The sequence below is a fragment of the Phyllobates terribilis genome, unplaced genomic scaffold, assembly GCF_046119375.1.
Source record: "Phyllobates terribilis strain yellow unplaced genomic scaffold, ASM4611937v1 Scaffold_5__5_contigs__length_657084704, whole genome shotgun sequence".
NCBI classification, from domain to species: domain Eukaryota; kingdom Metazoa; phylum Chordata; class Amphibia; order Anura; family Dendrobatidae; genus Phyllobates; species Phyllobates terribilis.
In genome coordinates this window covers 559,974,809-560,001,762 of record NW_027362765.1, presented here as the reverse complement: position 1 = coordinate 560,001,762, position 26,954 = coordinate 559,974,809, and positions in this window count along the sequence as shown.

Here is a 26,954-nt window from a genome sequence, read left to right as displayed (position 1 = left end):
ATGGTGCAGGGCAGCAGCAGTAACGACACGGAGTCAGTGATGCAGTTCAGGGCCTTTACTCACAGTTCTTATTATCCAGACCACGTCTGCAGGTAACGGCTGCCCACGTCGTACTGTGCTCACCAGGTGAGGGGCTCAGACAACTCCCAGATAACTTTGGAGCGCTTCACAGGACCCCCTTTGTGTGTCCTTTGTCTGGCCTTTCTCACCAACACTTCTGTCCGGCTGCCTAGGGCCTCCTCCTGGTAAACTTGGCGCCAGTTTCCCTGACCCTATGTGGTGCCTTCCTAGCGGGTGGAGCAAGGGGCTGCGCCACATAAAATGTCAGAGCCTCCGGTTTCTAGCTGAGGGTCGTTTCCTGCCTCCACTAGTTCGGGGACCGGTCTCCCCCTTTGGCCTGACCCCTCCACGCAGGTGGATTCGGGCGTGCGGTGGCGACTCGCCCGTCCGCACCCCTGGGATCCCTTCATTCCTCGTTCCTGGAGCCTTCTCCGCTCCTCTTCCTTCCTTCTCCCTCTTGCAGGCCTGGGCCTCTGTTACTAGGCCCGCCTCCGGAGCAGAGCTCATGCAGAGCCCCTGCTCCCTGCCACTTCTGCTCAGACTTCTCTGCACTGAACTAAGATGGTGCCCACCATTTATACTCCCTTCTCAATGCACCCAGGAACTGCTTCCTCCCTGCTCCTGCACTACAGGGTTCCCCTTCCTCAGTGTTCCCTCCCCCCACTCCAGCCAGGGACAGGGACTGTCGTGCCCATCTCAGGGGCATATTGGTCGCCCTGCCCCATGGCAATGTGGTGTAATGCATGCAGGTGTCGGGTCCTGATCCACACTCCATCCTTATCTGAGAGTGAGATATCACACCTCTGGGTGAGGTGCAATACGTCTGTAGCAACCGAGCCCTCAGTGCTACAGTTCCATTTATCTTCAGCCTAGGTGACGTATTGTGATACAGGGCCGTGATTTTGGCTATAAAAGGGTCCCCTAGACCCCTACCCCAAGCTTTTTAAGAGAATCATATTTGGCGTGCCAGGAGACTCTATGGAATGCTTTCTCAGCATCCAACGAGAGTATCTACTTACAAATTTTTAACTGCATCTAGCCCAGGAAATACTTTATGCCTAGTAGCAGTGTCTGCTAGTCAGCGGATTATCCCGGCTGTTAAGCAAGCTACACCACCTGTAGTTTGGACACTTAATTTTTTCAAAGGAAATGCTTCGGGACCACGGGATACTCAGTGAAGAGCATCAGGAGGCACCCCAAGGCATAGGGGCTGGGACTGGCACTAGGATGCCTTGTGGTGGACAGCCGAGCTCGATCCTTATAAAAGCTTTTTAACTGCAGCAGCTTTAGTGGACGCTACTGGAGCTGGAATTACGCGGCTGCTGGCATGAGACTTGCCCTCCAATAGATCCTTGTAAATGTATTTAAAGTGTATTCATTCAAATTAGAGGGACAATTTAAATTAAAAAGCTTAGAGCTGCTTCCACCACAGGGGGGCTCTCTCGACCCACCAGCGGACAGGCACCAGTATTGGGAGAGAGGGGCTGGCCGTCAGGGTTCACCGCGGCTCTGGCACAAACCCGGCGACACGGAGGTGGCACGGGCAGGAGCGGACTGGCCGTCTCGGCTTCTCACTTTTTGGATTTTAGAAGGGCATGACATGCCTATATCTGTGTCTCCCCCTCCTTTTACTCCCCCACCTCTTTTCTTTTCGCATGACTATATGTACTTGTCACTTTTCCATGTGTTAGTTGTGTCTTCTGAGCAGTTTGTCAGCTTTTGGACACCTTTGAAGGTGTTTTCTATGTGTTTCTATGTGTTTTTGTTTGCCTGCCATTGGTTTTAACGGTGTTCGAAGGTGTTCGACGAACAGTTCGACGAACAGTTCGGCGAACACACGGGTGTTCGACGCACCGAACCGAACTCGAACACTACGGGGGTGGCTCAACACTATACATGATACAATGTACAAGGTGCTCTGAAGGGGTCTATATTGGGGAATCCATGCAAAAACTACACGGATGAATATACACAGACACACAATCAGGAATGAACTGGACACACCTGTGGGAAGACATTTCTCTGGACATGGACACTGTATGACAGATGTAAAAGTCTTAATACTAAAAGGTTATTTTAAGGATGACAGAGAGAGAAAAATTTTTGAATTCAAACTGATAAGAATGAGCAATTCCTTGACATTAGGACTCAATTTAATACCTGGATTTATGACTCACCACATGGATACAATTCACACCTCCACCAGACTGATTAAAGACAACTAAACATTCCAACAACTTCTCCATTTGTAATGGAAAACCTTAATTTGATTTCCTTGTCTTATCATTAGGATGCATCACCCCTTTCACCTCATGAACAAATGTCCTGCTGTAATATCTCTTAAATGTTGTTCCTTTGTATTATCAATTCATTTATAATCCTGCATTAAGAAGGAGACTCTGTTCTGAAAGCTTGCTTGCAAATCTATTTTTTCTGGTAAGCCAATAAAGGTATCACTCCAAGAATACTATTGTCATTTTTTGGCATAAAAGTCTTTACATAGGACAAAAAGAGTAAGTTTTGCCTGATGGGAAAGAGAATAGCAGCAGTCCCCACCCATTCGCATGGTAGGAAGTATAGTCCCATAGTCTGTTACAACTGTGGACAGCAGAGTCATATGATTGATTTTTCCTCATGTTAGGATATTGGCAAAGAAATAGTTAGCAATAGTTTTTAATTGTACTGGTTCTACTCCAATGATTAAAATTAGCATTGAACAGAAGCTTAGTTTTTTAATAAATACTGGTTCAGGTAAGTCTGTTATGTATGCAAATATCGTTTTTCTTTGGGAAATCATCAAAGCATTTTATGGTGATTTACTTGGAAAATGCATTATTTGCCATACCTCTGCACACAGACTGCCAGTAATTATTATTATTATTATTTTTTTCATGGATATAAACAGTTTACATGGACGGTGTTACAACACGGTGTCCAAAATTCACTGATAAAGTCTACAGTTGCAATGTTCTCCATTTTTTCAAAAATGGACTCCTCTATATCCAGAAGTTGTGTTGCTTTAATTTATATTATGGGGATAATTTATTGCTTGCTGTCCTAATCAAATGTCATGCAGGAGTCATCTATTTTTCTTTTGTTTTTTCTAGTAGAACATGGATGTAAGGCCACAGCAAAAAGTAGTCTTCTTAGTACTCTTCGTGTTACATGGCACCAAACATCTCACAAAGGAAAAGAAGGTCACAATACAGCAGCTTAAATTGCCTCAAAAATATGGTCTACAGCAAAGACATGTGGCTTATTATTTAGCTAGATTAAACCCTGTCGCTATGGGTGAACCCTCTTGTGGGAGACATTTTTTGCCGTTCATGCTTAAAAAGCCTACAAAATGGTTCTGGATTACAAAATACCACTTTACATGATATTTATGGTGTTCTAAGCCAGGTACAATCTAATCACATTACAATGTGCCCTTTTCAAGCGCCAAATGTAGAACTCAAGTGATATAAAGTTTTGAATTCAGCTACGCCCTTGTCACTGAATTAAAAAGGGAGGAAAAGAGCAGCAAGTGACTTATTTTTACATTTCTTAATAGAGGAGGACACATCAGACATACATACAGCTCATGATTGTACTGCTCTTAAGCAACAAGAAACGGCAAGGCTTGACTATATTTCAGATGAGCGCATTTTTAACGTAAATTCTGAGTTTTTTGTAGATGGTTCCTATTACCAAGAAGCAAGTTGACCCTACACTGGAGAACCTGTGGTTACAAAACATGAGGTAATCAAAGCCGAACCACTCCCTCTTCGCCTGTCAGCACAAGAGGCAGAGCTGAAGGCATTCACTGAGGCTTGTAAAGTGTCTAAGGGTATGATGGCCAAATGTGTATGCACAGTGGATAGATCATTCCTAATGGCACATGAGAAAGCTATAAAAAATGCATAAAATGAAAGGGCCCTGACTACTGACTAAGCTTGACATAGTGAAAATAAAACTCACACCTTAGTTGACACTGATGAAGCTAGAGGAAATATGCATGCAGACGCAGTAACCAAGGAAGAAGCGAAGAGGCCTAGAATTGAGAGTCTAGTATCAATGTAGACCAGAACCTCAGTGAGACCTGTCACTTTTGATATTCCTAAAAAACTACAGAAGCAGGAGTGGGAGATGAAGGGAGACCAGTTGACTGTGGATGGTCTATGGTAAAAGTGTGGTAATCATTATTTCTCTACTCAATGATGTCCCAGGTAACCATGGACTAACATATTTTTCAAAAGCAGCTATGTGTGTGATTTGGTGGACAAGGTATATGTGGCATCTGGCTACAGTACTCAGGTGGTCAGGTACACCCAGTCGTGTATGATGTGTGTCTGACATTGTAAGAAAAACTCTAAAGACCCGGCAGGAACACATCCCTATTCCCCTTTACCATTTCAGAGATTGCAGATTGACTATATAAAGCTACCATGAGTAGAGGTATATGAGTTTGTACATGTTTGTGTTGATCTCTTTTTAGGTTGGCCTGAGGCATAGCTGGTGCAGAAACTCCAATGCTACTGCTAAAAAAAACTCATGAAGGAGGTGGTATGTAGATATGGGGTTCTTGAAGTAATTGAAGGTGATACAGGTTCACATTTTACAGGAGAGGTCATAAGGGAGATTTGCAGTCTCTATCAATTAAACAGGCATTCCACACTCCTTAACATCCACAGAGCAGTGGGAAGGTGGAAAGGCTGAGTGGGATATTAGAATTTAATATCTAGAAGGAAAAGTAGGAGAGCAGCAAGCCATGTACAGAATACCTGCCTTTATCTCTTTTCTCAAAAAGATACTGTAGGGTTTCTACTCACTTGGGTGCATCTGGAGGCAAACATTAAGCTTTTTCATTTAAATGTCCATGTCGGTTTATTACCTCATAACATGCATAAGCAAAAGGAAAAAAACAGCCTTTAGTGCAGGCAAAACAAAGTAAACAGTCCTTTAGGCAAAGTCTCTGGTAGGCACACAGGCTGGAAAGCATCCAGTACATTGTCTCAGTTCGGAGACACCAACACACAGGAGGTCTTCTCCCTCCATACACAGACCATGTGTCAAACAAAGGACTCCATTTTAACCTCTTAACCACACCCAGAGATGAGGTATGTGGACAGCCAGACCTGCCAATCTCTCATGGCTGCCCGTAACCTGGTCCCGGATGCATCAAACAATCCTCTTAGTGCTATGTGCACTAGAACAACACTCCAGGATTACATCACAGAAGACAACCATCTCTGTGACACATACCTCCCATCAACTATATGTCCGGTAGCTGCCTTACAATATGCTTAGGTGGAAAATCAAGTCTCTCTTCATATGAGATACTTTTTGGTTTAGAACCAAGAACAGGCTTATATATCCCACTGTTACTTCAGATACAGCATGATAGCCTGACCAGTGTTGTACAAGCCTTGCATAATCATCTAAACAGTGTGATACTAGGGTGTATTCTTCCATTCCAGACTTTGAATCAGTATCAGAAGTATATGATCTCAAGCTGAGTTGTCCTGAAAGGTCACGTGAAAAAGAGCCATGAGACAAGATTTGATGCCATTCCAGGTTCTCCTAACCATAGCAACTTTGGTGAAGGTTGAAGAAAAATCCCCTTAGATACACACCAGCACCAGTCACTGTAAAAGAGTCACACTACCTGCAGAATAATGACCTTTTTACTTGTTCTAATGGGGGTAGCAGCATCATTGCCCTTAACAAGGATATTAAATTAGATTCTGAATGATGACTGGGATAATAAGTTCATCAGACATCACCAGGTGCTCATTGACACTGGTACATGGACATGGACACTAGTACATAATCTAGAGACTGTTGGATTTGCACTCACAGCCCTGTGAGTTTGAAGATTTCAAGGGCCTAAACGGGGGCTCTCAGGTATCATACATACATGTAACTACTATTATTTTGCTTGCTAGTACAGTATTTGTAGCCATAAAATCACTAATCTGCATTATACGCAAGGTAATCGAGTCCATGCATAAGGGAAATCTTGTCAAAGAACCCCTAGTAGTATATTATCTACCCAAACAAGAAGACATCCAGTGATATGATATTATTATAGCTCTTCAGGTACGGAACTGAGGTGAAACAGGTAGGAAAGTCCCGAAGACGCGACTAGCGCACTTCTATATACCTATTGAAATACCCATAATTGGTCAAAAAAGGGGGGAAATGGGAGAGACACAATTACATTTTGTAACTGTGGTATTCATCTTGTCTTTAATCCCTGAGCTATGGCGAACTGATGAGTGGGGAAGTTTCACATTTCTTTTCAAGCCCCTAAAGTTCCAATTGGCTCCTAATTCAGAAGGAACTTTTCCTTTGTCTGTGACACTATTTAAACTGCCTGCATGTGCTAATAACCCAGATATCCTGTGTATACCATATAAGGCTGTGATGCATTGATTTCATGAGCATCTTATTAATTTGGCGTTTGAAAGGCATAGAAGAGAGTGTATTTTGTTCACACCACCAAATATCAGAAAATTAAAGTAGGAATAAGTATGGCTGTGTCTGAGTGAATTAAATATTGACAAAGTCCCCGGCCAGATGGCATTCATCCACAGATTTTGAGGCAGTCTAGTTCAGTAATTGGTACTCTGGTATCTCATCTTATTGGGCTCTCTTGTAATAAGGTTGGTGTCACAAAATTGTTATTTATTTATTATGTTTCGCTTATATAACACTATGATATTCCACAGCACTTTATACACATTATCATTAGAGTCCCCATTAGGGCTCACAATCTAAATTTATTATCAGTATGTCTTTAGAGTGTGGGAGGAAACTGAATTACCCAAAGTAAAACCATACAAATATAGGGAAAACATAAAAATTCCTTGCAGATGTTGTCCTCGGTGGGATTTTAACCAAGGATCACAGCTCTGCAAAGTAACAGTGCTAATCACTGAGACACCGTGCTGCCCAATTGGAGGGTGTTTGACAAGCTATCGATAATTAAGAAGGCAAAGAGCATGGATCAATGCAAATACCATATGTTAAGTTTCCTATCAATGTGCAAAATTTTGTAAGGCATTTTGCAAAATATATTGCAGAGAACAATTTAATTACTGACAACCAGCACAGTTTCATGAAATGTGAATCATGTCTAACCAACATACTGGGTTACTATGAAGAGATAAGTGCAATCTGGATGGTGCTCATGCTCATGCAACTGATGTGATATATCTTCACCTTGCAAAAGCATTTAACCTCTTCCCGACCACCCACTGTAGATAAACGTCGGCGCTGCCTGGGCTCTGTGCAGCGCCAACGTTTAAAAACGGTGGGTGGTCCCCCAGTGCTCAGGCCCCCGGGGGTCCTGCAAGTGCTGCGGGTGCGGTGCAGAGTGATAGCTCTGACAGGGAACATCATCGGGACCTGATTGGATCAGGTCCCAGTGATGTTAACCCTTTGCTGTCTTCTATATGCCGCGATCTATGGTGATCGCGGCATATAGAAGATAGCAGGAGGAGAGGGGATCGACTACTTACCTCTCCGACGACCCCTGATACCTTCCAGGACCTGGCGTTGTTATGGCAGCTGGAGGTCACATGACCACCTCCAGATCTGCCATATATGGTGTCCTGCTAGGCTCAGCCTGCAAGCTGAGTCCAGTAGGAGACACAGTGTGAAACTGTCAGCAGTGGTCTCATCCAATGTAATATATGTCTATTACATTGGATGTGATTAGTGATCAGAAAAATAAAAATTAATGTCCCATACAGGGACTAAGTAAAAATGTAAAAAAAAAGTAAAAAAAATGTTTTCAAACTGTTAAAAAAAAAATCACAAAATAAATAAAAATAAATTAATAAAATATTAAACCGATATATCTGTATATTTATGCAAAAACAAAAAAAGTACACATATTTTGTTTTGCCGCATCCGAAACAACCCGAGCTATAAAACAGTCACACTAATTAACTCCTTCTGTGCACACCGTAATAAAAATAAATAAAAAATGGAGCAAAATACTATGCTTTTTCCTCTTATCGCCAAACAAAAAGTGGAAAAAAAAAGCGATCAAAAAGCAAAATGGAAATAAAAATGGTACCGCTGAAAACGTCATCTTGTTCCACGAAAAAAAGCCACCATACAGCTCCATCAGCCGAAAAATAAAAAAGTTATAGCGCTCAGAATAAATATTTTTTCTATAAAATTGTTTTATTGTGTAAAAGCGCCAAAACATAAAAAAATATAAAGTAAGTGTAGTATCGCTGTAAACGTACTGACCCGAAGAATAATGCTGCCTTATCACTTTTACCACACGCAGAACGCCATAAAAATAAACCTCAAAAAACAATTCCTGAATTGTTGGTTTTTGTTAATTTTACCTCCCAAAAAACGGAATAGAAAGCGATCAAAAAAATGTCACGTACCCAAAAATGGTACCAATAAAAATGTCAACTCGTCCCACAAAAAAGAAGCCATCACATGACTCTGTCGGCCGAAATATGTAAAAATTATAGTTCTCAAAATATGGCGATGCAAAAACTAGATTTTGCAAAAAAAAGCGTCTTTTAGTGTGTGACAGCTGTCAATCATAAAAACCCGATATAAATCTGGTATCTCTGTAATCGCACCGACCTGAAGAATAAAGTCGTCTAATCACTTATACCGCACGAGGAATGGCATAAAAAATAAATAAAACCAATTTTTCACCTGCTACTGATTTGTTTATTATGTCTCCCAATGTGCTCACCACAAATCTAGATAAGTTCCATAAGGGGTCTAGTTTACAAAATGGTGTAACTTGTAGGGGGTTTCCTCTGTTTAGGCACATCAGGGGCTCCCCAAATGCGACATGGCGCCCGCTAATTATTCAAACAAATTTTACATTCAAAAAGTCTAATGGCGCTCCTTCCCTTCCGAACCCTGCAGTGTGCCCAAACAGTGGTTTTCCCTCACATATGGCGTATCAGCGCGCTCAAGAGAAATTGCACAAAAAATTTTGGGGCCCATATTTTCCTGTTACCCCTGTGAAAATAAAAGAAATTGGGTCTAAAATAACAATTTTGTGAAAAAAGTTAAATGTTAATTTTTTTCTTCCACATTCCAAGAATTCCTGTGAAGCACCTGAAGGGTTAATAAAGTTCTTGAATGTGGTTTTGAGCACCTTGAGGGGTGCAGTTTTTAGAATGGTGTCACTTTTGGGTATTTTCTGTCATAAAGACTCCTCAAAGTGACTTCAAATATGATGTGGTCCCTAAAAAAATGTTTTTGTAAATTTTGTTGGAAAAATGAGAAATCGCTTGTCAACTTTTAACCCTTATAGCTCGCTAACAAAAAAAAATTTTGGTTCCAAAATTGTGCTGATGTAAATTAGACATGTGGGAAATGTTATATATTAACTATTTTGTGTGACATATCTCTCTTATTTAAGGCCATGAAAATTCAAAGTTTGAAAATTGCAAAATTTTCAAAATTTTTGCCAAATTTCCGATTTTTTCACAAATAAACGCAAGTGATATCAAAGAAATTTTATCACTATCATGAAGTACAATATGTCACGAAAAAACAGTCTCAGAATCAGGGGAATCTGTTGAAGCGTTCCAGAGTAATTACTTCATAAATTGACAGTGGTCAGAATTGAAAAAATTGGCCCGGTCACGAAGGCAAAAACAGGCTCTGGCGCGAAGTGGTTAATATTGTACCAAACAACAGCCTTGAAGCCTCAAAAGCAGGGACTACAGGACACTATATCCACATGGATGAAAGTTGGTTAAGGAACAGGTAAAAAAGAGCCTTTGTAAATGGTACATTTTCTAATGATGGTAAAATCAGCAGTGGGTACCAATGAGATTTGTGTTAGACCCACTTTTTTATTCTCTTTATTAATGATCTTGTGGAGGGGCTTGACAGTAAAGTGTCAACCTTTGCTGATGACATGAAATTATATAGGATATTAAAAAATGAGCTTAACAATATAATATTACAGAACAATCTAAACTAGTGTTTCCTAAACTCCAGTCCACACAGACTCCAACAGTTCTTATTCTCAGGATTTCCTAAGCATTAAACAGGTGATGGAATTATTAACAATGTATCAGGAATTGCTGAGGTTTTCTCACCTATGCAATGCTAATGAAATCCTGAAAACTTGATCTTTTGGAAGTCATGAGGACTGGAGTTTGGGAAACATTGATCTAGATCAGGGATGTCAAACTCAAACATACTGAGGGCCAAAATGAAAAACTTGGACAAAGTCATGGGCCATCCAGTATAAAGTATAACAGGCTCCATAAAATTCCCCTTACAGAATAATGGGCTTCACATAGTCCTCCATACAGAATATTGGGTCCCACAGAGTGCTTCATGCAGAATAATGGCCCCACATAGGGGTGGTGGTTCTGGCGTCGCAGGCCAAATAAAACCACTCTGAGGGCCAGATTTGGCCCACGGGCCAGGGTTTGACACGTATGATCTAGATGAAGTTTAACATTAATAAATGTAAACCAACGTACCATGTTTCCAGAAATTACATTGTTGCATTTTCATTAAATAAAAATGTACTTAGAATTACAGAACAGATGCACTTGGGTATTCTGATTACAAGTAAGCTAAGTATCAGTACTCAGTTTCAAGCAGCAGCTGCAAAAGCAAACAAGACCATAGGATGCATAAAAACATAGTGAAAATCCATTCATCCCAATGTATTATTATCACCTCTATAAATCCCTTTTAGGCCATGTTCACACATTCACTATTTTCTCAGTATTTTGCATCAGTATTTGTAAAACCAAACCAGGAGTGAGTGAAAAATGCAGAAGTTGTCACGTGTTTCTATTATAGTTTTCCTCTGATTGTTCCACTATTGATTTTGGATTACCAATACTGATGTAAAATACTGACTAAATACTGAACCTGTAAATTTGGCGTTAACGTCACAACTTAAATTTGGGATCCAGTTTTTGGCTCCACATTTAAAAAGCTATTGACAGATTCAGTTTAAAGAAAAGGACATGAATTCAAAAAACATCACAGAATAGAAGCAGGCCTTAGCAACACCAGTTCAGATTACCAATGCACAAGCAGGATGCAGACGACCCCCATTATAATGGCGGGGGCAAGCACAGGTGCAGAATACTGATGCGACAGTCACCCCCTCCATGAATTGGCAGATATGTAAGTGGCTGTGTAGTGTTTACTACACTTGCACACAGATGGGGCTTGCATAGGATGCCAGTCACACAGATAGATGTGATACACAGTGTCTGGCTTACAGCCTATTAATGACGCCCATAATTTAAAATAAAGCACACTGTCCAGCACTATATACGTGCACCACACAGGACAGACGCCCCAATTCACCCAACAAACACTAAAGGGTCTGGCTGCATCCCGCAAATGCTTCTTTTCTGTGATGTTTTTCAAATTCATGTCCTTTTCTGTATGCTGTTTCAAATTTTAGAGTAGGGACTCAGAAGGTAATTAGGGTTGCGAACATGCGTATTTTGGCCAAAATATAACAAGAGGATAGAAATGTTGAGCTTAAAAAACCCTCAGAAGTCATCTCATTTACATGTATAAATACATGTGTGGCTAACTCAAAGGATTAAGTTATACTTATATAATAATACAGAGTAATATAATATAGAATCTAGAATAATATAGAGATTAAATTGATAGCATACCTGGAACAGGTATGGAACAGGTTCGGTGCTGCGCTCTGGAGGATGAGCTACTACGCATGCAGGGAAAGAAACTATCCCAATCTTAAGGAGCATTGTGTTCTGGTGTTGTAGGATGTGTGAAGACGCAGGACGCCATGTTTCTTACTGATTTTTCTGCCTGGGTAACAAGGGACGCTGTCTTCCCCGGTTGCCAGGCAACGCAGGATGCTGCTATGTCTGGCACTAGGCAGTGGTGGGATTGTGTCCTGTCTGCTGTGCAGGCTAGCAGGGAGTGGCTGTCTGGGGCTGATTGGGAGGTATTCAACACCTTATCATTAGGTGAGCTATTTAATCCTGTTCCCTGCTCAGTCCTTTGCTTTTTATTGGAGTTCCTATGTGCTGTGATGGTGAGTGGTGCTAAGCTGTAGATTTGATATCTTTTCAAGGGTTTTCCATTTTTCTCTTCTGGTTACACTTTCTGGGGTTCTTGCAGAGGTACTCACCTGGTTCTTGACTAGGCACCACCTGTGTCAACAGATGCCAGCTGTCCGGCAACAGTGGGCCTGGGAAGGGCTCTGCCAAAGTCCTTCTTCCATTTACTGGGAGCTGGGTGAAGAGTATTTCCGGCCCTCAAGGGCTCACCTAGCTGGGCAGCTTGTGCCAAGTGCGTCTGTGGCTGTGCATTTGCTGGTTTGGTGTCAGTCTTTCTGTATCACTCTGTGAAATGCATAACATATATGCTATCAATTTAATCTTTATATTATTTTTTATTCTTCAAGGACCTCACTAATCTTCTTCACTACTTCTGTTGTGCAACACATATTGTGTAGAATTTGTTCATGGTTTTCTGACTCTTTAGCTCCACCTTTAACGTTAAACTGTGACATCCTCTCACTTTCTAGATTCACTGCAAACATATATGCTATCAATTTAATCTTTATATTATTTTTTATTCTTCAAGGACCACAGTAATCTTCTTCACTACTTCTGTTGTGCAACACACATTGTGTAGAATTTGTTCATGGTTTTCTGACTCTTTACCTCTACCTTTAATGTTAAACTGTGACATCCTCTCACTTTCTAGATTCACTGCAAAATGGCTTTTGCATTTGCTGCCTCTATTTTTATACACGATATAAGGCTAAGTGCCCACGATGCAGAAATGCTGCATATTTTTTCCGCTTCTCCCTGGCAGGAAAAACGCATGCGGATTTTACATGCGCTTTTCATGCCAGGTAGAAGCGTTTGTTAAGTGTTTTTCCATGCATTTATGCATATGGTTTTTAAAGCGCTTTTCAAAGCGATTTTAGCATCACTTGGAAAAGTACTTGACAACTTGATCACACTATATAAATCCTTGCAACAGGCATGGATTTATATATTCTGACCAAGTAATAGTTAAAAAAAAGAATAAGAATGGTAAAAATAAAATAAAGATTATACTTACCTTCCGATGGCCCCCGGTGTTTTCTCCGCTGCGTCCGGTCTGTTGTATCGGTCACGGTGGTGTGAAAGGACCTCCCTTGATGTCATTTGGTCATGTGACAGGTCACGCGACCACTGACATAAGTGGTCGCGTGACCTGTCACATGACTAAATGATGTCATGGCAGGTCCTTTAACACCACTGCAACCCATACAACAGACTGGACGCATCACTGAGGAGACCGGGGGCCATCAGAAGGTAAGCATAATCTTTATTTTTTATTCTTTTTTTTACAGGTTCTATGGTACCTGGGTCTGGAGGAGAGTCTCCTCTTCTCCAAACCCGGGTACCATCCGCACATTGAACAGTATGATATCCGCATCTGCAGATGCAGCGATGCGGATGTCACGCCGTCCAATGCACGTCAATGGCGGCAATTACCCTGCGTGTCTGCAAAATTAATGGACATGCTGCGTATTTTTCCGCAATGATAATCCGCAGCGGAAATTTCCGCAGCATGTGCACAGCACATGCAGATTATCATTGGGGACCATGGGGCACGTATTACCAAGCATTTTTTAAGCATTTTCGCTGGGGAAATTCCGCGTCAAAAATGCTTGAACAACACATAGTGGGCACACAGCCTAATAGCAGCTTCTGATTTCCTGTGATGTAATAGCAGCAAGGCATTATGGAAAATAATGCCTGACCAAAATCATATCAGTTTTCTATGCTTGCTTAGCTGATTAGATCTTCTGCATTGCATAAAATTGAGGAAGGCATTTTTAGCAATTCAAATCACAAATTATTTGAATTTGTCGGGTCCAACAAATACTAAAAAATGTAATACAAATTTCATTCATGACAAAACGATCCACTCATCTCTACTATTAAGCTTTTTAAAAGCATTTAAGAAAAATAATGTTCAATATATTAAATAGATATATTAAGAAATTGATTTGCACTTTTAAACATAAATCTAACATTTTCTTGGCTGATACTTAATTTAAATGTACTATAAAAAAGGCACTTAAGTTCATCTCTTGTTGTTTATTGCATTTCACTGTCATTTATACACTGCTCAAAAAAATAAAGGTAACACTTAAGCAACAGAATATAACTCCATGTAAATCAAACTTCTGTGAAATCAAACTGTCCACTTAGGAAGCAACACTGATTGACCATCAATTTCACATGCTGTTGTGCAAATGGAATAGACAATAGATGGAAATTATTGGCAATTATCAAGACACACTCAATAAAGGAGTGTTTCTGCAGGTGGGGACCACTGACCACATCTCAGTACCAATGCTTTCTGGCTGATGTTTTGGTCACTTTTGAATGTTAGTTGTGCTTTCACACTCGTGGGAGCATGAGACGGACTCTACAACTCACAGAAGTTGCTCAGGTAGTGCAGCTCATCCAAGATGGCACATCAACGTGAGCTGTGGCAAGAAGGCTTGCTGTGTCTGTCAGCGTAGTGTTCAGAGGCTGGAGGCGCTACCAGGAGACAGGCCAGTACACCAGAAGATGTGGAGGGAGCCGTAGGAGGGCAACAACCCAACAGCATGACTGCTACCTCCGCCTTTGTGCAAGGAGGAACAGGAGGAGCACTGCCAGAGCCCTTCAAAATGACCTCCAGCAGGCCACAAATGTGCATGTGTCTGCACAAATGGTTAGAAACCAACTCCCTGAAGGTGGTATGAGGGCCCTACGTCCACAGATGGGGGTTGTGCTCACATCCCAAAACAGTGCAGGACGCTTGGCATTTGCCACAGAACACCAGGATTGGCAAAGTCGCCACTGGCGCCCTGTGCTCTTCACAGATGAAAGCAGGTTCACACTGAGCACATGTGACAGACGTGACAGAGTCTGGAGACGCTGTGGAGAGCAATCTGCTGCCTGCAACATCCTTCAGCATAACCAGTTTGGCAATGGGTCAGTAATGGTGTGAGGTGGCATTTATTTGGAGGGCAGCACAGCTCTCCATGTGCTCACCAGAGTTTGCCTGACTGCCATTAGGTACCGAGGTGAAATCCTCAGACCTTTTGTGAGACCATATGCTGGTGCGGTTGGCCCTGCGTTCCTCCTAATGCAGGACAATGCCAAACCTCATGTGGCTGGAGTGTGTCAGCAGTTCCTGTAAGATGAAGACATTGAAGCAATGGACTGGCCCGCCTGTTCCCCAGACCTGAATCCGATTGAGCACATCTCGATATCATGTCTCGCTCAATCCACCAACGTCACGTTGCACCACAGACTGTCCAGGAGTTGGTGGATGCTTTAGTGCAGGTCTGGGAGGAGATCCCACAGGAGACCATCCGCAACCTCATCAGGAGCATGCCCAGGAATTTTAGGGAGGTCATACAGGAACGTGGAGGCCACACACAATCCTGAGCCTCATTTTGACTTGCTTTAAGGACATTACATCAAAGTTTGATCAGCCTGTAGTGTGTTTTTCCACTTTAATTTTGGGGGTGACTCCAAATCCAGGCCTCCATTGGTTAATAAATTTGATTTCCATTGATGATTTTTGTGTGATTTTGTTGTCAGTACATTCAACTTTGCACAGAACAAAGTATTCAATGAGAATATTTCATTCATTCAGATCTAGGATGTGTTATTTGAGTGTTCCCTTTATTTTTTTGAGCAGTGTATTATGCTCGTCTATTGTTATATACCTGTCTTTATACTGAGTTTGTTGACAAGTATAATGTATATTATGAATAAAGTGACAATATCTGTCACTAGGCACTAAAAAGCAAACTGATTACCGATGCACTATGTGAATGAGGACATCTGATTCCCTTGTTGCACCTACTTGTTGCTTATGTTACTGAATGTTCTTGCCGCTAAGACTTCTTGCAAACTGAATGAGCCAGAACAGCTTGAAAGATTCCTCATTTAACAGATCTTAATCAGAAAGATCCTGTGAAAGGGCCATTGAGCCATTGTGCATATTTGTGATCTGACACGCCCACTATTTTTATTTATTAAAGAGATTTTTAGCTAAATTTTAAAGAGCTAATAAAGAGCAGTGATCATTAAAAAGGAAACAAAAATTATATAACTACCACTAGGCAGAAGTGTAGCTTGGCGTTCAGCAACAAAGACATATTTGACTTCTCACATTTCCTGCAACATTCCCTTCTATTACCAACCTGCAGAAACACCTCATCCTACTGTCAATCCAATGCTGAGCCACTGCTGCCATATGTGTCTCTATTAATGCACTTGCTGTTTGATACAAAACAGTGTCCTCTTACGACACCACATAGTAATGCCACCACTGTGCCCCTTAAACAGTAAAATGTCTCCTTTGTGCCATCCAGATGATAAAATTGCCCCCTAGAAAATATCAATGCCCTGTGCAAGTGCCCTAGAAAACTATGTTGTGGCGATGAGTTACTTCTCACAGATAAGTTGTGAGTCGGGATAGTCGAGGATTCCAAGGTCAAAAGCCAGGAAGGCACATCATAAACAGAGAGAAGAGACAAAGTCGTAGTCAGGTAACGGTCCGAGGTCAAAATACCAGGAGGATAGAGGATTAGAGCAAAAGGGTTAAACAGGTGGATCGTCAGAAAGAGGACTCAAGTCAGACAGGCATACATCAATATGCAAAATACAAGGCACAGAGTAAACAAACCATGCTTAACTGAAGCTACAGCTGACAGCTATCTGGGACTGCCAGACCAGTTAAATAGGTGAACACTCAAGGGGACTGGTAGCACCTGACAAGAACTCAGCACCTCTCAGTCTCAGATTATATGGCCAAGCTGTCAATAAAAGCAAGCAGAGACAGCTCAAGCACACCCCTGCACCAGACTGGACAACTGAGCTATCAATCACTGCACAGATAGCTCAGCACTGAGGGGTGGAATCATTACAAATGTCTACATTTTGCCCCTAGAAAGTAATAATATCTCATTTGCACTTGGTCACAATACCCTTGGTGCCTCTATAACAATAATGGTACTTAAGTGTCAACTTAACATATAAAAATGTCCCCTGGGTCCCCCATACACAGTATGATGGACCTACAACTATCCTATACAAAGTATAAAGGTCCTACAACTCTCCTATACACAGTATGATGGTTCTATAGCTCCCCTATAAACATTAAGATGAGCCCCCAGCTCCCCTATACATAGTATGATAGGCCCACAGCTCCAACAAAACATAGTTTAATGGTCCACAAACTATATGATGGATCCAACACTGTATATTTGCCCTTGCAGTAGCAGCCACACTGTATAATGAGCCGTACAGAAGCCTCCACACTTTATTAAGGCCCCCACAGTAGCCACCAAACTGTATAATGACCCTCACATTACCTCCCACACTATATAATGGCCTCCAAAGTAGTCCCCACAGTTTATGATGGCCCCCCACAGTGACTCCTTTACTGTATAAAGGACCCCATAGTGTACAATGGCCCTCACAGTAGCTTCCACACTTTATATAGGCCCCCGTGGTGAACAATTTCCTGAACAGTAGCCTTCAAACTGTATAGTGGCCCCTGCAATAGCATCCATTCTTTATAATAATACCCACATTAATTCCCACGCTATATAATGGCCAACCACAGATATAACAACCCCTACAGTAGCTTCCACACTGTATAAAGGCCCCACAGTGTATCATGGCCTTCACAGTAGCTCCCACAGTGTATGATGACCCTCACAGTAGCTCTCACATTTTATATAGGCCCCCACACTGAATGATGGCCCCCACAGTAGCCTTCAAACTGTATAATGAACCCCACATTAGTATCCACTCTTTATAATAGTACCCACATTAGTTCCCACGCTGAATAATGGCCCCCACATTAGTTTCCATGCTGTATACTGGCTCCTGCATTAGCTTTCACACTGCATAATGGCCCCCTCATTAACTTTCACGGTGTAGAATGGCCCCTATATCAGTATAATGGCCAATACATTAGCTTTCAAGCTGTATAATGGCCCACACAGTAGTTCTTACTTCGTTTGATGGCCCCCAAGGTAGGCCTTGAACTGTATAATACCTCCCACATTAAATCCCACCCTGCATAATGGCCCCAAAGTAGCCCCCACATCTTATGATGACACCCAAGGTGGGCCCCAAATTGTCTAATGACTAGTGTTGAGCGAGAATGTTCTGTCCGAGCTGCTCGGTGATATGGTTTGCAACTGTTTGACAGTTTTATTACATGTGAGGAATGTGTAAGAAATAGACATTCCTCACATGTAATAAAACTGTCAAACAGTTGCAAATCATGCACACGGAAGCGATTCAACCATATCACCGAGCAGCTATAAATACTTGGAGCTCGGCCCAAGCGTACTCGGTGAAAGGGTTAATAGAACATACTCGCTCAACACTACTAATGACCCCTGCATTAGCGCTTATGCTGTATAATGGCCCCCACATTAGCTCACATGCTGTATAATGGCCCCCGTATTAGCTTTCATACTGTATAATGGCCCGGCATTAGCTTTCATGCTGTGCAATGGCCCCCCCCTTAGCTCTCATGCTGTATAATGGCCACTGCATTAGCACCCATGCTGTATATTGGCCCACGCATCGGCTCCCACATTATATAATGGCCTCCACATTAGCTTCCACTTGTATAATGGCCCACGCATTAGTATAATGGCACTGACATTAGCTCCTCTGCTGTATAAAGGACCCCAAATTTTCTCTCACACTGTATAGTGGCCCCAGCATTAAGTTTGATGCTGTATAATGGCCCCACATTCTTTTTCACACTGTATAATAGCCCCAACATTTGCTCCCACACTGTACAATAGCTACAAACAGTAGTCCCCCACTATATGTGAGTGCGCCATACTTTATGATGCCCCCATAGTCCCAGCACATGTTTTAAATAACGTTAAAAACATCCTATGCTCACTAAATTCAGGATCCTGACAAGTCCACCCTGCAAAGCGTGGGCAGATCAATGTGCTGTCATCTCATGCACGGGACATCAGAGTACTCGCACGGTGCGATGACGACCTGAGCGGGGACACTGAAATCTGTTTACAATGGCGCATCACCTGATGTTCTATTGACCACAGGCTTATGGAGGGAGAATATGTCTCCCACCTTTACTGCAGGACTTAACTGTATCGGCGTATGGGCCAATATAGTTAACTGTGATCATAGCTCTGGGGGGGGCCTCTGAGCGTGGGGCCCAGGGCGACCGCACCCTTTGCCCCCCTGGCAGCTAAATTACTGCCAATTGGGTACCTTGCCCCTCAATTCTGCTGCTGCAGTGGTTTTCATTATTAATGGAAGTAGTCGGGAGCGGTCATACCACTGGTGCAACATAAGAATAACGGTAAGGGGGCCCACTTTCGATTTCAAAACAGCATACAACTTCTATCACAAACATATTATAGGGCTGCAAAAGAACAATGTGCTGTTTTTGCACAAGGGCACTCTAGCATCTTTGTCTGTCACTGGAAATAATAATTTCCACACCACGGGTCAGCTGACCGCTAAAGTTCCTAATTGGCTACAGGAGTAGATTAATTCTGATTGGGGCAACATCACTTTTACACTTGAGAGAGGTTTTTCTGCAGCTCAGAAGTGCAGGGAATTCTAGTGATAAGTATTGTTTCTTTGTTTCTTTTATAAAAATCTCTATCATCTCTTAACATTTCAAGTTAGTGGAAAACTTGAAATAAATAGAATAGCTCTAGCAGTTTATTTAGTATAGCTTAGACATGTGTAAAATCATAACATAACCTTCGCTTAAATCCACTCACTGAGGAGCTTTTAATAAAGAGCATTTTCCACCTCAGTTGATAACTTTCTTCACAGTTGATGAATGGTTTTCACTGTGAAAGGTTATATATTTGTTCATCTTCCATAGTACTTCATTTATCATATAGAGGTGGTCTCGTGGAAGGTAAGATATTATAAAACTTTGTTCCATATTTGTTAGCAATTTAAATTTTGCTCTTAAAAATTGGCGATAGGAATTTGTATGAATAACAATGTAGATGGCAGGGTAAAGGCCACTGTGACTTATAGCTTTAAAATAGCAACATTTTTCATGACAAAGCATTGCTGCCTGGCCCAGTAAAGATAAAGGGAGATGTTTGAAAAAAAAAGGTTTTATCATGCAGTCTGGATATTTATGCTTGCTTTAGTTTTGTTAACTCTATTTATTTCTTTTCTTTCTTTTTTTCAAAGATAATCTACAGTATGAGTGCTTTGGAGTGTAAAGTGTTCATTGTGCAAACAGAAAAGCAGTGACACATGAAAGACATTCTCAGATATTTGTCCGCTCAATTTTTGTCACATTGAAACTGTCTAACACTTGAAATATCCTCAAATATTTCATTCCACTGTTTTGTAGGGAACATTTTATAATTTTCTTTAAAATGTTTTTAAATTGAGATGTACTTTCAGAAACTGAAGTTTGCACCTGTGACATTAGTTTTAAGGATCTCAAGAAAACAATGGATATTCCAATATATTGCAACACATAATACATTTTCATAATATGCATTTCTTTTAGAGGTGAGAGAATCTTTAGAAATTCAAATTTGCCAGGTTTAAGGAAATTTTCATAAAAAATATTGAATCACAGTGAATAGATATGTGGAATGGTCTCAGGTCTACTAAGACTGTACTCAACACAATGAAAAAATTAGTAATGTCAAGGGACCTAATAAAAGGAACAGATGGCTCCCAGGTAGTAACCAGCAGCCCACTTAATATCACAGTGAACTGACAGACTTTTCATGTTCCTTAAATAAGCCATCCCATGACGTTTTTTTTCACTAAATCTGTGCATATTTATATGTAGTGTACTGTGCGTGTGTTAACATACTCGCCTAATGCCTGCTTCTTCGGTATCCTGCACCATTCTTCTTCTATTCAGAGTGACATCACCATTCATCAGACTATGTTCCCCAGCAGCCAAAGGAGGAATGGTATTATTATTAGTTAACATTCTTATCTGGAATATCCAGAAAAAAATCCATATAATGCCCTTCAAGTCAGTTGGTCACATCTCACTAGTGTTGAACCACCCCCGCAGTGTTCGGGTTCGGTTCGGTTCGTCGAACACCGGGATGTTCGAGGAACTGTTCGTCGAACTGTTCGTCGAACACCTTAGAACACCGTCGAACACCGTTAAAACCAATGGCAGGCAAACAAAAACACATAGAAACACATAGAAAACACCTTCAAAGGTGTCCAAAAGCTGACAAACTGCTCAGAAGACGCTCTCTTTAAAAAAGCCGGCCGGCAATTCATCAGCGGCATACACCGGTACCCGACAATTTAGACAAGAAGGAATAGAGCATCACACATAGATTAGATAGATAGAAACATGTCAGTCACACATATAAGAAGCACAGTGACAGTGTTGCTTACTGTACTTGTCATTTAGTGTAAAGCATTTATTTAAAAAAATAATAGTGTTTTCATGCACCGTCTCTTTAATAAAGCCGGCCGGCAATTCAGCAGCGGTACCCGACAATTTAGAACAGAAAGAATAGAGCTTCACACATAGATTAGATAGATAGAAACATGTCAGTCACATATATAAGAAGTACAGAGACAGTGTTGCTTACTGTACTTGTCATTTAGTGTTAAAATAAAGGATTTATTAAAAAAAAAATTGGCGTGGGGTTCCCCCTAATTTTAGTCTCTAGCGGAGGTTAAGCAGACGGCTGGGGCAGATGTTTGAAGCTTGGGAAGGGGGTAATACTCATGGAGCTTCCCAGGCTACTAATATCAGCCCCCAGCTGAATACCTAGCCCAGGAAGGATACCATGAATATTGGCCCCAACCCAGGCTAGAAACACCAGCCGTCAGCCGCCCCAGAAATGGCGCATCCATAGGATGCGCCAATTCTGGCACTTAGCCTCGCTCTTCCACGCTGCCCTGATGCGGTGGCAGGGGGTAATAGGGCTGGGGTTGATGTCAGCTTATAATGCCAGCTGACATCAAGCCCAGGTTAGTAATGGAGAGGCGTCTATAAGACACCCCCATTACTAACCACATAGTCAAAGTTAAAAAAAAAAAACACAAACACCCAGAATAAAGTCCTTTAATTGAAATAAAGACACAATTCTTTATTGTTCTAAATTAAACCATACTTACCATCACGCCAATTCCAGCTGAAGCCAACGATCTCCTGCAATAAAAGAAAAATAATAAAGCAACCTCATCCTTACCTTCCCATGGTTCCCACGATGGCTCCAGCTCTGCTACATCGAGATGACAGGCTGGACCGCAGCAGAAAGCTGCCATCCAGCCTGTCATCCCGCAGACACTGAGAAGCGCAGGCATGCTTGCGCTCCTCAGTGTCTCTCTGTGACGGCATAAAGATGAGCCGAGGTCATGTCCAATGAACTCAGCTCACCTCATGCACGTCACTGACAGCGTGGGAAAATTCTCCTGCACTCAGCGCTTCAGCGTGAGAATTCTCCCACGCTGTCAGTGACGTGCATGAGGTGAGCTCATGTCCAATGAACTCAGCTCACCTCATGTACGTCACTGACAGCGTGGGAGAATTCTCACGCTGAAACGCTGAGTGCAGGAGAATTTTCCCACGCTGTCAGTGACGTGCATGAGGCTGATATTTAAATTTGGCGCACAAATCGGTGATTGGTCGCGGGCAGCGTCCGCGACCAATCAGCACGGTAGTGTTTAACTTTGGCGGCAAGATCAGTGATTGGTCGCGCGCCAAGACCGCGACCAATCACCGATTTGGGCGCCACATTTAAATATCGGCCGCGACCAATCAGCACAGCGTTGTTTAAATGTGGATCAAAGATCGGTGATTGGTCACGGCCTATATTTAAATTTGGCGCACAAATCTGTGATTGGTCGCGGGCAGCGTCCGCGACCAATCAGCACAGTAGTGTTTAACTTTGGCGGCAAGATCAGTGATTGGTCGCGGTCAAGACGGCGACCAATCACCCATTTGTGCGGCACATTTAAATAGCGGCCGCGACCAATTGGATGTCAGCGCCGCTCCCCGATCCTCCCTTCACATCCTAGCCGCTGATGTCCCCACAGTATCCACATGGTGTTACAAAGGTCCGGACATTTGTGTTAAAAATCGCTGATTGGTCGCTGGCGCTGCCCGCGACCAATCACCGATTTGGGCGCCAAATTTAAATATCCTCCGCGACCAATCACCCATCTTGGCTCCACATTTAAACACCGCTGTACTGATTGGTCGCGGACGCTATTTAAATGTGGCACAGCACAGCGGTGTTTAAATGTGGAGCCAAGATTGGTGATTGGTTGCGGCCGATATTTAAATTTGGCGCCCAAATCGGTGATTGGTCGCGGGCAGCGCCAGCGACCAATCAGCGATTTTTAACACAAATGTCCAGATCTTTGTAACACCATGCGGATACTGTGGGGACATCAGCGGCTAGGGTGTCAAGGGAGGACCGGGGAGCGGCGCTGCAGGTCGAGATACTTTTGCTGCGAGCAGTCGCTCATCTCCCGGCTTCTCGCAACGGAAGTATCCGACCAGGCAGCGGCGCTCCCCGGTCCTCACCAATACGATTAGCTGATTGGTTGCGCTCTCCGCACGCGACCAATCAGTGATCTTGGCGCTAAAGTTAAACACCGCTCTGCTGATTGGTCGCGGACGCTGCCCGCGACCAATCACCGATTTGGGCGCCACATTTAAATAGCGGCCGCGACCAATCAGCGAGCTTGGTGCCAAATTTAAACAATGCTCTGCTGATTGGACGCGGACGCCAGCCGCGACCCATCAGCGAGATTGGCGCCAAATTTAAACCCCGCTCTGCTGATTGATCGCGGTCGCCGTCTGCGACCAATCAGTAGTATTGGCGCCAAATTTAAACCCTGCTCGGCTGATTGGTCACGGTTGCCGGCTGCGACCAATCAGCAGTATTGGCGCCAAATTTAAACCCCGCTCTGCTGATTGGTCACAGTTGCCTTCCGCGGCCAATCAGCGATTTTGACGCCAAATTTAAACACCGCTCTGCTGATTGGTCGCGGCCGGCGATTGCGACCAATCAGCATTATTGGCGCCAAATTTAAACCCCGCTCTGCTGATTGGTCGCGATGCCGGCCGCGACTAATCAACATTGTTGCCGCCAAATTTAAACACCGCTCTGCTGAATGGTCGAGGTCGTGACCAATCACCATTATTGGCGCCAAATTTAAACACCGCTTTGCTGATTGGTCGCGACCACAACCTATCAGCATTATTGGTGCAAAATTTAAACCCTGCTCTGCTGATTAGTCGCGACCACCGGCCGTGACCAATCAGTGATATAGTTGCCAAATTTCAACACCGCTTTGCTGATTGGTCGCGGTTGCTGGCCGCGACCAGTCAGCGATTTTGGCGCCAAATTTAAACACCGCTCTGCTGATTGCGCCGGGTCTGCCGCATACATATTCTAGAATACCCGATGCGTTAGAATCGGGCCACCATCTAGGTTCATGAAATAATTTTAAAAAAAATTGACGTGGGGCTTCGCACTATATTTGTATCCAGCCAGGTACAGCAGGCAGGAGCGGGCTGCCCCCAACCACCAGCTGCCTATTTGTACCTGGCCGGACACAACAATATAGGGAAGCCCTTTTTTTTTTAATTATTTCATGAATTTCATGAAATAATTAAAAAAAAAAAATACGTGGGGCTTCGCCCTATTTTTGTGTCCAGCCAGGTACAACTAGGCAGCTGGGGACTGGAATCTGCAGCGCAGGGAGGCCCAAGCTTTCTGGGTCCCCCCAGCTGCAAATTGCAGTCCGCAGCCACCCCGGAAAATGGCGCATTCATAGAAGCGCCATCTTCTGGCGCTGTACCCAACTCATCCAGGGCCCTGGTGCGGTGGCTCACTGGGTAATAAAGGGGTTAGGGCCAGCTTGGCTTTATCAGCTGGCCCTAAGCCCGAAATTCATGGGGTCACGCCAATATTAGACATGACCACTATGAATTTCTAGTAAAGTATTTAAAAAAAACACAACACCCAGAAAAAAGTCCTTTAATTGAAATAAACACACAATTCTTTATTGTTCTAAATTAAACCATACTTACCGTCACGCCCATTCCAGCTGAAGCCAACGATCTCCTGCAATAAAAGTAAAATAATAAAGTAACCTCATCCTTACCTTTCCATGGTTCCCACGACAGCTTTAGCTCTGCTACATCGAGATGACAGGCTGGACCGCAGCAGAACGCTGCCATCCAGCCTGTCATCCCGCAGACACTGAGAAGCGCAGGCTTGCTTGCGCTCCTCAGTGTCTGGCTGTGACGGCATCCAGATGAGCCGAGGTCATGTCCAATGAACTCAGCTCACCTCATGTACGTCACTGACAGCGTGGAAGAATTCTCCTGCACTCAGCGCTTCAGCGTGAGAATTCTCCCACGCTATCAGTGACGTACATGAGGTCAGCTGAGTTCAATGTATATGAATGAGCTCACCTCATGCACGTCACTGACAGCGTGGGAAAATTCTCCTGCACTCAGCGCTTCAGCGTGAGAATTTTCCCACGCTGTCAGTGACGTGCATGAGGTGAGCTCATTCATGTTCAATGAACTCGGCTCACCTCATGCACGTCACTGACAGCGTGGGAAAATTCTCACGCTGAAGCGCTGAGTGCAGGAGAATTCTCCCACGCTGTCAGTGACGTGCATGAGGTGAGCCGAGTTCATTGTCGGCTCATCTGGATGCCGTCACAGCGAGACACTGAGGAGCGCAAGCATGCCTGCGCTTCTCAGTGTCTGCGGGATGACAGGCTGGATGGCAGCGTTCTGCTGCGGTCCAGCCTGTCATCTCGATGTAGCAGAGCTGAAGCTGTCCTGGGAACCATGGAAAGGTAAGGATGAGGTTGCTTTATTATTTTACTTTTATTGCAGGAGATCGTTGGCTTCAGCTGGAATGGGCGTGGTGGTAAGTATGGTTTAATTTAGAACAATAAAGTATTGTGTCTTTATTTCAATTAAAGGACTTTATTCTGGGTGTTTGTGTTTTCTTTTAACTTTGACTATGGGGTTAGTAATGGGGGTGTCTTATAGACGCCTCTCCATTACTAACCTGGGCTTGATGTCAGGTGGCATTATAAGCTGACATCAACCCTAGCCCTATTACCCCCTGCCACCGCTACAGGGCAGTGGGAAGAGCGAGGCTAAGTGCCAGAATTGGCGCATCCTATGGATGCGCCATTTCTGGGGCGGCTGACGGCTGGTGTTTCTAGCCTGGGAGGGGGCCAATATTCATGGCACCCTTCCTGGGCTATTAATATCAGCCCCAGCTGTCTGCCTAGCCTTTGCTAGCTATTAAAATAGGGGGGACCCCACGTCATTTTTATGGGGGGGGGTCCCCCATTTTAATAGCTAGTAAAGGCTAAGTATTCCGCTGGGGGCTGATATTAGTAGCTTGGGAAGCTCCGTGGGTATTACCCCCTTCCCAGGCTTCAAACATCTGCCCCAGCCGTCTGCTTAACCTCCGCTAGAGCCTAAAATTACGTGGAACCCCACGCCAATTTTTTTTTAAATAAATCCTTTATTTTAACACTAAATGACAAGTACAGTAATCAACACTATCACTGTACTTCTTATATATGTGACTGACATGTTTCTATCTATCTAATCTATGTGTGATGCTCTATTCCTTCTATTCTAAATTGTCGGGTACAGATGCTGAATTGCCGGCCGGCTTTTTTAAAGAGACAGTGCATGAAAACACTATTATTTTTTTTAATAAATCCTTTACACTAAATGACAAGTACAGTAAGCAACACTGTCACTGTACTTCATATATATGTGACTGACATGTTTCTATCTATCTAATCTATGTGTGATTCTCTATTCTTCCTATTCCAAATTGTCGGGTACCGCTG